Source organism: Cibotium barometz, chromosome 1 (genome assembly GCF_041138505.1).
Source record: "Cibotium barometz isolate CiBa-2024 chromosome 1, ASM4113850v1, whole genome shotgun sequence".
Taxonomy (NCBI): domain Eukaryota; kingdom Viridiplantae; phylum Streptophyta; class Polypodiopsida; order Cyatheales; family Cibotiaceae; genus Cibotium; species Cibotium barometz.
This window is the reverse complement of record NC_141046.1, coordinates 57647557-57660303: the sequence shown is the minus strand read 5'-3', so window position 1 is coordinate 57660303 and position 12747 is coordinate 57647557.

Below are 12747 nucleotides of genomic sequence, written 5' to 3'. Positions count from 1 at the left end.
TTTGTCCAACTCGGATGTAACCCTATCATCCATTTTTGCTGTCCATTCCTTGAAGATTCCTAAAGACATCTTAACCTTAGCTATCTCCAATGCATGTTGTTCCAATAACTGAGCCTTTTCAGCAATATGCGTCACCTTTGTCTGCTTCAATTCCTCCTCAAGCTGCTTCATCTGTGCACTTTTAGCCTGGTAATCCTCTGAAGTTACTATCTCATTCACAAGATGCTGCTGCTCAATCTTCTCCTGCTGACTCTCAATGAAATACTGAAGTGCCTTCAGATACTGCTGAGCATTACTCACATCCTTCACAACAAACCCTGGTTGATTCACCACCTGTTCTCCAAATTCAAGTTTTGCAACTAACTTGCTTCCCCCCAATTCAAGTTTCCTCTTCTTGGACAGTGTAAAACTCTTCCCCAGCATCGTGGGTGTCTGTGAACCTGATGCATCAATCAAAGTCTGCACTTCTACACCCTCAACATACGGTTTTTTCTGAGCTCCATATACCACCTTTAAGGCCTCTGTCGAACTGTACCCAACTGTAAGCACGCTCTGATACAACTGCTTCTTGTCAGGCTCCAACTCATCACATTCCGACCCCTGCGCTACAACCTTCTCAGACTGCTGCTCTTTCTCTACTTTGCTGTATTTTTCTTTATCTGGCAACATAATCTCTCCCACTTCCACTTTCTGTGCATACTGAAACATTGCAGCTAAATAAGCACTCAACCTGCTATTTGATTGTGTCTTTCTCTTGTCCGACCCAAATATTTCTCCATGAATCCTGTCAAATAACCAATGTGCCCAGCTAACCTCCTCTCCTTTCTCTGCCCAAGACAATGGTGCATAATTTTCCTTCGACATGTAATCAAATTTTATAATAGAGCACATTCTTTCAAGATACCATCTGAGCTGTTCCCTCCTAGCATAGTTGACATTCCTTAACATATAATACTGTCTACCCCCTTCTCTGGGACCAAACTCCTTCTTCAAGGCTTCATCAAGACATTTTGGGATCACAGCATCCGAAACATAGGGTAGTTTAAATACTTCTGCAACCATTTCCACAGTAAGACTCACCTTTGAAGAAATTCCGCCTTTTGTTTTTCTGAGTATCTCCACCTGGCTTTTAGCATAGAAGTTATTCCTCCAGTCATCCCATGGCAAGCCTGCAAACTCCTGCAAACCGACTTGCTTCAACCATGTTGTATTCCCTGGTGCTGTCCCGTCTAGCTCTACTTTGAAATCGGTGTAGGGATCCATCAGCGACTGTGTAAGTTTGCCAGTAGACAACAGTGTAGGAACCTCGTCTTCTTCCTCAGCCGCACGCTCCTCTTCCTCAGAGCTGCTAACATCAACTCTCATCGTTGCTCCCTTCCTACGAAGCCTCTTCTTCAGAGCATCCTGCTGCTCGTCCTCCGCTGGTGGTTGCATGCCTGCAGAGCTCTTAGCTTTCGGCATAGTGAAAGACGAGTGCAAGGAAAACGCAGAGAAAATGCGCGAGTGGTCTTGCATGGACGCTTGACAGAAAGGACCTCGCACACTCTTGTACGCGCAAAAAGTGCGATCAAAATCTGGCTGCCTCGAAATGATACTCTCCTTAAGTGTCCACTCACCGCTCAAATCAAGGTACCATTCAAAATTTTTAAAATTTTCAAAAACTCTGACTCTCTGAGATCCGACCCAGCAAAATCCGACTGAGTCCAACTCCGATTCAGACCCATATCCCTGTATTGTCGGACTTTCTTCTGGCTCCATTTTCACCTGTTCCACCTGTACCAATGCTGAACTTGCCCAATCCAAATGTGGTGGTTTTCCTTGAAACTTTTTCAACCTGAACCCATTAATTGGTTTCTCAACCCTAGTTCCAAAAACATCAGCCACAATAAAGGTTCCTTGTCCCAGATCTTCAACAATTTGATAAGGCCCTTTGTATCTCAGTGTTAGCTTACCAGGATGAGGTCCCAACCTGGAATTGTACACCATCACCCAATCACCAACCTGAAACACCTTAAATTTGACATTCATACTCACCCAAGCCTGTCTTCTTCTTTGAACCACCTCAGTGATGTAAGAACTGACTAATCTGTCCTCTTCCAACTGCATCAAATACCTGCTCCTGTACTTCACTGACAAACTTGGAGACATTTTCTCAGCAGTTACTCTTAAACTTGGTACCACAAATTCCATAGGCACAACTGCTTCTAATCCATATACCAACCTGAATGGTGTCATCCCTGTTGTAACTTTAAAAGCTGTTCTATGAGACCACAAAGTAGAGTCCAGCTTCAAGTCCCAATCTTTCTGGTTGTCCTGCACAATCTTCTTTAGGATCCTTACCAATGTCTTGTTGGTACTCTCAGCTTGTCCATTCGCCTGGGGATGATAAGCTGTAGACTTTTTGTGCATAATCATATGAGTTCTTGTCAGTTCAGAAATTACATCATTCAGAAAGTGAGTTCCCCTATCACTTACCAGTTCTACGGGACACCCAAACCTGGTCATGATATTGTGATACAAGAACTTTGCAACACTTGCAGCCTTGTTATCCTTCAGAGCTACAGCCTCAGCCCATTTTGTACAATAATCAGTAGCAACAAGGATATACCTGTTACCTCTTTGAGTTGTTGGTTTGACAGGTCCCACAAAATCAATTCCCCACTTCTGAAATGGTTCCAAAGGCAAAATAGGATGATCTGATATCCTATCTGAATTATCTGGCTGTCCAAGCTTTTGACAAATCACACATCTCTTGGCATATTCATGGGCATCTTTCAAAACTGTAGGCCACCACAAACCAGCCTGCAATATTTTCTTTCCTGTAATATCCCCTGAGAAATGTCCTCCTGCTGTTCCTGAATGTGCTTCCTGAATTACTGCCTTCTGCTCATACTCAGGTACACATCTTCTTATCACCTGGTCAATTCCCTTTTTGTACAATGCTCCAGCAATCACTAAGAATGGTCTACTCTTCAAAGCAAACTTCCTTCTCTGATCTGGAGTAAATTTTACTGGCATAAATCCCTCAGTTAAAAATGTCAAAAACTGATCATACCAGGAATCCGACTCAGCAGCCTGAACTTCAAACAATGGGGCATCTGGTAGATCATCATCCACCCCACTTGGTGCTTCTCCAGTTTCCAACCTGCTAAAGTAATCAGCAATAGCATGCTCTTTTCCTGGAGTATGGACAATCACAAAGTCAAATTCCTGTAACAAAAGCATCCACCTGGCTAATCTTCCTGTCAACAATGGCTTCTTAATCAGATACAGCAGGGCTTGGTGATCCACATGAAATATTACCCTGTTCCCCAACAAATAATGCCTGAACTTATTCAAGGAATATACCATACCCAAAGCTTCTCTTTCAGTCACAGCATAATTCCTTTCTACAGATGATAATATCCGACTGGCATAAAATACTGGCCTGTACCATCCTTTCACCCTCTCCTGCATCAGAATTGCCCCTAATGCTACATCTGAGGCATCAACAAAAATATGGAAAGGTAGAGTCCAATCTGGTGACTGCAAAACTGGTGCAACAGCTACCATCTTCTTCAACAATTGAAATGCCTTCTCTTGAGGCTCAGCCCACACAAAAGCCACATCCTTCTTAGTTAAATGTGTCAATGGTGCACAAATATTGGCTAAATATCTGAGGTACCTGGCATGCCATTTGATCTGACCCACAAACCTCATTACTTCCTTCACACTGGTAGGAGACTTTGCTGTTTGAATAGCCTCAACCTTCTTCACATCAATTGCCATGCCTTCCTGTGAGATCACATGGCCCAACAAAATCCCACTCTTCACAGCAATCACACTCTTGTAAGGGTTCAAGGCCAGTCTGAACTGCCTACACCTCTCCAAACACAACTTCAGATGCATGTAAGTCCTTCTTACCAAAAACAGAGAAATCATCAACAAATACTCTCATGAAGTCTTGTAAGTGTGGCTCAAAAACCTTATGTGCCACATAATTGAATGATGGTGGTCCATTTTTCAAACCAAAACTCATGACAGTAAAATCATATGCACCAAACTCAGTGATGAAAGCAGTTTTATGCTGATCCTCCTCAGCAACACTAATCTGATTGTAACCTGAAAAGCCATCCAGAAAGCTATACATTTCATGACCTGCTACAGCATCTAACACTGCATCACAAAATGGCATTGGAAAAGGATCTGTTATGGTTGCTGCATTGAGTTTCCTGTAATCAACACATACTCTCAGCTTCTCATTTTTCTTAGGCACCACAATTATTGGAGATAACCATGTCACCTGGCTCACAAGTTTAATGAACCCTACTGCCAACAACTTATCTATTTCTTCCTTCACCTGCAATGCAAAATTCGGATTCATCCTATACCTTTGCTGCACCACTGGAACTGCATCTGTTCTTAAATTAATCCGATGCTGATGTAATGCAGGATCTATCCCCTTCACCTGAGAATACTCCCAAGCAAAGACATCTATATAGTCCTGTAACAACTGCAAAAGATCCTCCAAAAATTGTCCTTCCACCTGCACACTTACTTTCACCATCCTTGGTTCTGCATCTGTACCCAAATTCAGTTCCTTAAGATCATCTTCTTTAACCCGACTGGACGTGCCATACTTCTTGTCATAAATCCTTACAGCCATCTCTCCTGCCTCCTTTTGCTCTTGTTCCATCTGTTCCTTGGTAGCAATCTCTGTTTTCTGTTCCAGCAACTGTCTGAACACTGTCCCTTCAATCTCTTGACCTGGCAAGAACTCAGACTCTTCCTCATTCTGATATTCCACAAGCTGCAATATTCTTTCTACATCAACATCAAATAGTGGCACCACTGTTGGATTAGCCATTAAAAACTGTTCCTCCTCATCATCTTCTATTTCTTCAGCAAGATTAATTGTCTGTGCAAACAATGGCTTTTCTTTAAGAGACATATTTCTCTTACCCTGCATGGTTACAGTAATCTTCTTTTTCCCCTTGGTCAGAACCACCACATTCAATCCCCAATCCTGTTTAACTTTAGCCATTCTAAACCAAGGCCTACCCAGTAACATTTCATAAGGTGATAGTGATTCTGACATTCTGATTACCACAAAATTTACCAAGAATCCCATACCTGCAACTTCAATTTCCTGCTGCTTCAGAATTCCCAATGGTTGCACCCTGGTTTGATCTGCCATTTTCACCTGAAATGGTGCTGGGGCTAAACTTGCTGCACCCATTTCTTTGTATACAATTTCAGGGAGAATGTTAACCCCTGATCCTCCATCCAAAAGAACTTCATCAAACACCCTGCCCTGGTACTCAACCTTAATGACAGGAACCACAAAGTCAACATCTGCTGGATCAATGCTATTAACGGCTGGAACCAAAGTCGGATTATCTCCTGACTGCTGATCCTGAAGTCTTTTAAGCAATCTTTCCTTAAATGCTGGAACCAAAGCTAACAACTGATCTAATGACAATTGCAAGGGAGAATTTATGAGTACCTCAAACCAATCTTTGTCCCTTTCATCCTTCATCTTCACATTGCTTTCTGACTGATGCAGAACTAACTCTTCTTCATCCTCCAACTCCGATTCTTCTTGCTTGTCCGGATTCTTCAAAATTCTTCTTTGTACCTGGTCCCTGATGCCTTTTTGTTCCTTCCAATCAATTGGTCCTTTCTGTTTAGACCTGGTCACAGCCAATACCTCAATATCCTCAATCTGCAAACATTGGTTACAGTCACAAGCCCAATCCTCAGTATGCTCTTTGCTTTGCTGCTCCTGTATTTTTGGACCTTGCTTTACCTGTACCTGTTCATCTGCTAATTGAATCATGATTACATTTGCTTGAGCTGCTGGTTGATTCTGTTGTTGCTGCTGCCCCTGCTGGTTATTCTGATTGTACCTAATCACTGGGACACCTCTTTCTTCTCTATGTTTCACCCATAAGGCACATCCTGGCCCTATCCAATGATCTGGTGCTGAACAATAAACACAAGGCATGACTCTTGCCTGTCTTCCTTCATTGTTTTCCTGGTCCCTCCATGGTGGTCTATCAGATCTTGCTCTCTGAAATCCTCTTCTGCCCCTAGTTGGAGCAGCCTGGTTTGCTGCAACCTCACCCCTGCCTCTACCTGCATAAGGTGTAGTCTGACCCCTGTTCTTGGGATTATACTAACATAAAGCTGTCTTATGCCCATCCTTGTCACAAATTTCACAGAACTTCTTTTCTTTTGGTGCTGCAACAGAATAACCTATCTTTCTCAATTTACTTACCAAATCCTCCTCTTTGGATTGCTTTGCTTTGGTCTTGTGCTTTTTCTTTGTCTTCACCTCTTCTTCCTCACTGTCGGATCCTGCTTCTGAATCCTCCTCCTCAGAATCTGATGCTGACTCTGGCTGGTCATCTGAATCCGAATCATTCTTTTTGGTGTGTTTGCCCTTGCCGCTTCCAAGTCTTTTCTCTACTCTAGCTGCTGCAATTACCAAATCATTAATTCCACCTGCAATATCAATGCTAGCCACTGCATTTTTCAGCCCACTTCTCAATCCTTTCAGAAAATAACCTGCCAGCATCTCATTGGTGGGTCTCTCATTTCCCTGTAACCTTTCAACCAGAATTCTGAATTTCTGAGCATAGTCCTCTATAAGCATCTTCTTCTGTCTGATGTCTCGGAGTTTTCTTAAAATGTCTGTTGGAGTCTTTTCCCTCCTGAATCTCTGTAAAAAGGCTGTTCTAAGATCATCATATGTGGGGAAGTGTGGTATCCCATATTGGCTAAACCAACTCATGGCCTTCCCTTCTAGAGTTGCTGCAAATTGCTGCAATTTAACTGCATCATTGTACAACACAGTATACCCATTTGCTTCCCATTTTGTCTCAAACTGAGCTACATGACAATCAGCATCCTCCTTAGATCCTCCGCTGAATTTAGCTGCTTTCACCCTAGGGTTGGGTAGTTGTTGAGCCATCGGATTTGGCTGAGGTGGTTTCCTAGGTCTTTGCCTGGTAGCCCCCCTTAATGGGTTGAACTGAAGACTCCTTCTAACTCCTGCAGACCTTCCTGTCAGGATTAGGGCGCCTAGAAGTCCCCCCACTAGCCTCTTCTCTGGTGCAACTGAACTTTCCCCCCCTTGGCCTACAACAATTTCTTCAGGGATTTGGTGTTCCTGATCATCTTCACCCTCGTCATCATAATGAAACGGGTCAGTGTTACCAATTTGGGCCTGAGCCCTGGTATAGTAAACCCTTCCTACTCTTCTGTCCCCCTCTGACATTCATTTCCCTTCTCGTAACAGAACGGGACCAGCGGGATCGCCAATGTGTTTGGGGTTCTCAAACACAACACAACTAACTACTTCTGACACAGCAAAGACACCCCCATTAGGTAACACTAACCTCAATTCCCACATCAGGCTAAACACAAACAGAGCATAGAGAACACGGATTGAGCAGAGATTTGCTAAACAAGATAGAGAATAACAGAACAGAACTGAAATACCATGTTTGATTGATCAAAATGAATCGTACATTGCTTTCTTCTATAAAAGACGACTACAAAGCCCCTATAAATAGGCAACTTCAGACAGTTTAGACGGATGTAACTAGAATGTCACAAGACACTAACAGATGATATCCGACTAACCAGATCATAACAAACTCCGACTGAGTAGAATTCCGACTGAGCAAAGATACATATATCCGACTAAGCAACTATTAGGTATTCTATCTGTAGTTCAACACTCATGCAGGATATTCTCAGAGAATACTTGGATGAATTTATTCTTGTCTTCTTCGATGACATTCTTATATACTCTAAGAATGTAGCAAATCATGAAGGTTGTGTGCGTAAAGCCTTAAAGATCTTAAGAGAGTACAAACTCTTTGCAAAGAAGAGTAAATGTACCTTCTTAGTAGATCATGTTGATTACTTGGGATTTATAGTATCTAAGGATGGAATTTCTCCTGACCCCGCTAAAATCCAAGCAGTCATAGAGATTGTGGCCAGAGCCCAAGACAGTGAAAGAAGTTAGAGAATTCTTAGGATTAACTGGGTGGTATCGAATCTTTATATCGAGGTATGCTCAGATAGCATCTCCTTTGACCAACCTTCTTAAGAAGAGTACCCTATTTCAGTGGTCCAGGATCGCTATGTGTCAGAGTGATTTTGATAAGCTGAAGATAGCCTTAGTAACCAACCCTATTTCTTAAATTACCAGATTTTTCCATACCGTTTGAAGTAGTAACAGATGCCAGTGGCTTTGCCTTAGGAGGTGTACTCATGCTACAGGAAGGTCATGCAATAGCCTATGAATCCAGAAAGCTCAGAACGCATGAGAGAAATTATGCTGTCCATGACTTGGAGTTACTCTCAGTAGTTTATGCTCTAAAGCTGTGGAGACATTATCTCTTGGGACAGAGATTCACCTTGATGACAGATCATTATAGTCTAAAGTGGATCTTCACTCAGAAGGATCTCAACATGCGTCAAAGAAGGTGGATGCAGACCTTGCAGGAATTTGATTTTGAGATTAAGTACCGGCCAGGGAAGGAAAATGTGGTAGTAGATGTGCTCAATAGGAAAGCCTGCTTGCTTGCAGTAACATTGGCGTCAAATCCGTTAGTGAGTGAAGCAAGAGAGAAGATCATGCAGGATAATTTCTTTGCCCCTATTGCTACCCTAGTTATGCAGGAAAGTAAGACTCCTTAGGAGATGAGTCAAGTTCATGGGTACAGATTGGACGATGGATGCATGCAGATGGATGCATGCATTACAATAATCGGCTATGCATTTCCAATGATGAGACAACAAAGGAAAAAATTCTGAGAGAAGCCCATGATAGCTCGATAGTTGGACATCCAGGTTTCATAAAAAGACCTACATGTCTGTAAAGAAGAGTTTCTTTTGGCCAGGACTCAAAAAGGATGTACTTAATCATGTGCATCAGTGTTTAGTATGTCAAAGAGTCAAGGCAGAGAGAGTTAAGATACCAGGAAAGTTGCATCCCTTAGACATTCCACAGATGAAGTGGGAATGTGTCAGTATGGATTTTGGTTCACATCATCAGTCCCCAATCTATAATACCAACTCAAACAAAATTGTCCCTAGTGAAGTTGAGTACTAGATTGAATGCATGAAAATCAGTATGGATAATTCCTGCATTGTGCACTACTACCATGCCCTTAGCAATTGCATGAATTATTGATAGCATGTTGATGACCACTGCCCTCACACGAGAAAGATGAACTTCATTGAGGATCTCATCTGGAGGAGGCTTCCTCATCCACTTAATGAATCGTGTGCCTAAACTAGCCACATTTCCATGGAGCAAGCATCTCCTAGTGATCCACCATTGAAATAAGGGAAAATGGTGATCCATGGGCTCTTTGTAGTGAAGGCAATGCAACACACAAATGAGGGATGCAACTTTTGCATTCCTTGCTCTGTTTCGAAATTATCAAACTTGGAATGTGTTGATTCCTTGTAGCGTTTTGCACAATATGTAATGTGCAAGGGAAAAAATGAAATGCCCCTTAATGTGACCTTTCAACAAAAGCCAAAGCTTCTACTGCCTAGATCCTCTCCCAAAATGATTGTGTCATGTGGTACACCCACAACTAGTGAGAAATCATCATTCCTGATTGTGCGGACAATGGCGTCAGTCCCACTCTTGTGTCAGCTGATCCTTCTAGTGTGGATAATAGTAAATCTTGCAATATCTGCACTCTTTTGGGAAGAGAAACCATATCTAGATTTTTCATCCTCTTATTCCTTGCTTTCTCCTCCTTTCACTATAAATTCTAGAAAGAAAGTTTGGTTTGGTCCACTCCTAGAGGTGCCAGATCCTTGAAATCTATCAACACTATTTCCATGTTCCCTACTGTGCAAATCTTGTGTATAATATCAAAATCTTTCAACTTTTGCTCTCCTAGTAGCTCTCCCTTGCCCTCACGTGCGAGACGATTGTGTGCTCACATAAGGATTTGCTGTGGAACTCCATCATGTATCTCTCACTACTCTGATTAATGTCTATGATTGCTACATGAAGTGACACGTAGCACCAATTCTTGGCATAACATTCACATTACAATCCTCTTCTCTTCCCAAAGTCATTTTAGACAACTAAAAATTTTAAAAAATACAATCAATGAAATGTATTTCATAAAACACTTGTAGAAGAGAGCAAAATCATAGTAACCAATGTCACACAACACATATCAACAATTATTCCATGGAGCTACATTAAATTATGTCACCACAGAAACCCTAAACTCTCCACCATCATCCCAAAATTTGTGTGTTTATAATTTCCATAAAACTAAATTTCAATCTAATATAACAAGTGACAGATTTTTGCACGTCGTTAAATGATGTCACCATTGAAACCCTAAATCCTCCACCCATCCCAAAAATTATACTTTCCTTGGTTTTTAACGCCCCTTTCAATCACGAAGACCCAATTTTTTTATAAGTTTGGTGTATATAGATGCATTCTTGCCAGATAAATCAGTTAAAAGATTTTGCAAACTTCCACATATAGAAAAATGAACACGACTCGATTGTTAATTTTCAATGATTACACATTTTACTATGGATTCACCATGGATTTTTACAACCCTCACCCGTCCCAAAATTTGTGTTTATAATTCTGCATGGATGCATAGAAATTTATTGATTCTAAGTCTCGGAGTATGTATAAATTTTCTAAGCTACATTTTTTTATAATTTTGATGTATAGAGATGCATTCTCGTCAAACAATTAAATTAAAAGAACATTGACCAATTAAATTTCCCTCAACCTCTACACATAGAAAAATGAATCTGACACTAGCATCAATTTTTAATGATTACACATTTCACTATGGATTCACCATGGATTTTTACAACCCTCACCTGTCCCAAAATTACTATGTTTATAATCCTACATGGATGCATAGAAATTTACTGATTCTAAGTCCGAGAGTACTGGAGTATGTATAAATTTTTCTAAGCCACATATTTTATAATTTTGATGTATAAAGATGCATTCTCATTAGATAAATAAATTAAAAGATGCTTATGTTGACCAATTAGATTTCCCTTAACCTCTGCACATAGAAAAATGAATATGAATCGATCATCAATTTTTAATGATTACACATTTCACTATGGATTCACCATGGATTTTTACAACTCTCACCCATCCCAATATTTATGTGTTTATAATTCTACATGGATGCATGGAAAAATGAGCACAATTCAATCATTGCTTCATAAGGATTATACATTTGCACCCCTAAATACTCAAGCAAACCTCTCCCTCTTTGGAACAACCCTTATGTATACAAGATGTCATTCAAATTTAAAAGACTAAATTATGAGTGAGACACCAGCTAGCCATGAAATACGACAAGGTCCCTCACACATAAAACAAGAAAATAAAATACAACACTAGATAGCTGCGCGTTAACCAAGTGCCACATTATGCATATAAAACAAATGTAACTATCAAACGACACTATCCAGCCATGATAACAACCAAGTGCCATCTGAATCTAAGTGTACACAATCATCTATGTAAGGAAATTATCTAGTTGCATTACAGACCAAATGCCCTTAAAAATAGGGAAGGGGATGGGAAAGGTGTCATAGCCAAAATGATACTCATATGCTACTGTGTTAAGGACTGAGTACTAGAATGATGTGCCTATACTTATCAAGGGACACTTGTGTGATGCACAATACGATTGAGTGCCCAAAGATAAGCACCATAGGTTCATATGGCCTTTTACAGACACACACACACACACACACACACACATACACACATTCCAATAGGTAAGGACACACACACACACACACACACACACACACACATTTATGACTCCAATAGGTAAGGACACACATCTATCATGCAACGACCGTGTGCCCCCACCTATTGTACCTACCAAGCACCCACACCCCGAGTCATAGTAGGTAATGACACACTTTTTTGCCATGCAATGCGACTGTGTGCCACCACCTACATGACCACAGATACACCCTCACTACCTAAAGGCTGATGTTATGGGGATCTTACTCTCTATCTCTTTCTCTCTCTGCCTCTCTCAACCTCTCTCAATCTTAGCTCTCTCAAGAATGGTTTCCACAAAGGGCCCCATGGGACTCCTATATATACAAAAATGTAGCCCGTCAGGATATTTGTTGGGCCTCGCGGGCCCCTGGGTTTTTGTAAAAGCCCGGTGAGAGCTCTTCGGGCTTCATAAAAACCTTGATGATCTTTTGCAGGTCACCATTTAGGAGTAACGATTTTGGCACGTCGGCCATCTGGTGGGTCAGTTGCAGTTTTGGTAGAAAGAAAAGTTGTTAGCAATCATACACTAAGTGCAAGGAGCGTGCGAGCAAAAAATTAGATTTTAATTTGGCAAAAAAATCTGAAAAACGATTTTCATTCGTGAAAAATGATTTTGGGCTAGGGGTCTATCAGTAGATTTGCTGCAGTTTATCCAGAAGGCAAAAGTGCTTCAAATCATGCAACTAGTTTGAGGAGCAGCACAAACTCCAATTCTAGTATACTTTTTGAAAAATGATTTTGGGTTAAGAGAAAAAAAATGATTTGCATAAGTAAGGTTATAGGGTTGAAAACTCACTTACAAAGGGTTTGTGATTGTTTTTTGTGGGTGGTGAGAAGAAGCTTTACCACCTGGGTGCGCTCTCTTCTGGGTCTCCTATGGTGTCTAAACATGCTAAACTGGTAGGTTCTTTGCCTCTACACTCTATCTT